At 26.6% G+C, this 2828-nt stretch overlaps 1 pseudogene; it reads right to left on the bottom strand.

Annotated features, from left to right (window-relative positions):
- Nucleotides 1–1371: 1371 nt before the first annotated feature.
- Nucleotides 1372–2828, bottom strand: part of LOC113367260 — a 4359-nt pseudogene continuing 2902 nt past the window's right edge.

Below are 2828 nucleotides of genomic sequence, written 5' to 3'. Positions count from 1 at the left end.
ATATATTCAAGAAAATCCTGTTAAAATTTGAGGATAATCTGATTTAAGCGTTTTCGAGTTATGTTGGTCACCGATTTTAAAAACATTATTTTGAGAAAAACGTGTTTAAAGTTCTGTACAATTTTTTTATTACATATTATTGAAAATCTAATATCAGCAGCTCATTCTAGAATTCTTCGTATTTTTTTAACAATTCATTACGAAGAAACGGTCTGGCCGATCTTCGTCCAGCACGATTCCCAAATAATGTTTTTCGAATATTTGAATTTTTTAATAATCACGATTGTGAGCTAAAATGTAGACAAAAAAATGACACTTTTTTGCTAATTACAAAGAAATGGCTTGGTCAATCGTCGCGCAAAACTGATAAACGCTACATCTCATCGAGATATACTGAATGGATTTTAAACTTTTGAAAACGATTCAGCCGGTTTTGGTAAAGAACGAGAGAAATTAATATCTGTAGCTAATTTTTGGGGCACATTAAAACATCTTCCACCATCAGGTTCTGTGGTGGCTTAACTTTTGTTTTTCGCAGATTTCTATAAACGGTCAGGTCACTATTTTCATCTTCTTTGCAATAAGCAGTTCTTTATTAGAGAATTCTTGGTTTGGCAATTCATTTATCTCAGTCTCTAAGATAAAAAAAATAAAAATAAAAATGAAACACCCCAAAATGACCGAACTTCGAAAACCTAACGCTGAATAAAAATTAGTAGCGATTCTACCTCGAAAAAAACGCCAGTAAAGATAATTTAGATAAAGTCATTATGTATCATATTTTTCATAATTAGCAAAATTATACATAATTTAGTATATCTGAAAAAAATGTATTTATATATTTGAAAATGTAATAGCTTTAAAAATTCAACCTGTTTTTTAATGGTAATTGAAACTGATTTTACTGCCGTAACTGCCAAGCCAACAAAAATATTAATATATACACACATATATACCAAACCAACAAATTAATGCCAAAATAACAACAAATTTTAGGGTCAATAAGGGTCAAATTTTTATAAAATTAGAGTTTTCATTAATTATTAAAAATTATTTATAAATATATGTCTTGTTCTTCCATAAAGTTCAGGAAATTATTTACTTGAGAAGAAATTTAACGACTAATAAAAAAATTTAGTATTATATATTGAATTTAATTTAGTATTTTATATGTAATTTAAACATAATCATACCCGATAATCATAATTCTTTTGCAGAAAATAAATATTCAAATTCAAATTAAAACGTTAATGGAATTTCACTTCCGTTTATACAAATCAACAAATTTAAAGAATTTTGAAAAATTAAACTCCTTTAAATTAAATACAATCTAATTTATTTCAGTCTAACATTTTACAGTACATCAATATATTAATCTTTCTTGCATTTTGATTTAGGCGAAACTTTGTAAGCTTCATCGGGCATAAGCTTAAATTCTACATTATCAAGTAGTTGAGTATCTTTTGTTATTCTAGCTTCTGTAAATATATATAAAAATTAATTACTTTTCTAAGCAATTTAACATATACAAAATCAGGTTATATATTACCATATTTTCCTGGGCTAACTTCTTTAGCTTGTATTACAGTCTGGCGTAATTCTTTTGCTACAGCATTTGCAAACACTAAAAGTTCATTTATTGAATCGGAATTAGTTACATGTTTGTTTTTTAAAGAATCCTTCATTAATTTTATCTCTACAAGCTTTCAAAGCTACATCATCTCCAGCAAAAACTGATTTCCTTGCCCGGTGTAGTTCCTTGAAACTCCGTAGAACCTGCTGAACATATTAATTAATATTTAGAATTACAAATAGAAAATCATATACAGTAATCAGTTTTAAATTTTATTTATTATTTGTTTTTGTTACAAATTGCAGTTGATCTTTTCAAAATAACACAATTTAAATTAACACATGTCATTTTACGGTGACAAAGTCTAGCTTGTTCTTCAATTGTATTATTATTAAAAATAAATGTGTAAACATTCAATATATTAACACAAAAGTAATTTGACCTAATGTGAATTGAACACTCAATTTTTTTCTATATGAATTGTATATAATTATAAGACACATAGAGGTTGGGCCATGTGAGTACAAAGGAAACAAAAAAGCAGATAAATTAACAAAACTGGACACAGATAAGAGGGAAAGATATAATACATCATTGAATAAAAATATATTTAGAACATAAAAATAAGACTTTGAAATAGTGACAATAAAACTGCTAATTAAATAAATCTAAGACCATAGCTTAGTGACATTAAAAGGAAGATCGACAATTTATTACTTCATTGATCAGAATAAAGTGCAATCATGAAAGTTTTTCGAGCATGTACATGAAATATATTGTATAGATAATTTGATATGCAGAAACCTGTTAATTTACTTACATTGACAAATATGTATGTTACAGTTTAATTTATGATTTTATGAAGAAATGTTATATACGTATGTATGTATAATAGGAATATGGCTATCTTGTAATGAGAGCCTCAACATATAAATATTATAAATGTAGTAGGGCAAATTTTCATACAGCTTATTTTAACTTATATTTATTTCTATATTTTCTATATGAATAGAATATAAAAATAAGATACATGGCAGTTGAGCCATGTGAATACAAAAAGAAACGAGAAAGCTGGTAAATTAGTGAAACTGGACACAGATGAGAGTGAACGATATGATACACCATTGCATAAAACTATATTTAGAATATAAAAATAAGACTTTAAAATAGTGGCAAGAAAACTGCTCTAAAACTACAGCTTAGTGACATTAAAAGAAAGGAAGAAGAAGAAATTTATTACTTCATTGATCAGAAT

This window comes from Ctenocephalides felis, unplaced genomic scaffold (assembly GCF_003426905.1).
Source record: "Ctenocephalides felis isolate EL2017-DRISC unplaced genomic scaffold, ASM342690v1 CF-g0.4_SCAFFOLD_01170, whole genome shotgun sequence".
Lineage (NCBI taxonomy): Eukaryota > Metazoa > Arthropoda > Insecta > Siphonaptera > Pulicidae > Ctenocephalides > Ctenocephalides felis.
Note: the sequence above shows the minus strand (reverse complement) of the source record. Positions and strands in the feature narration are given on the sequence as shown.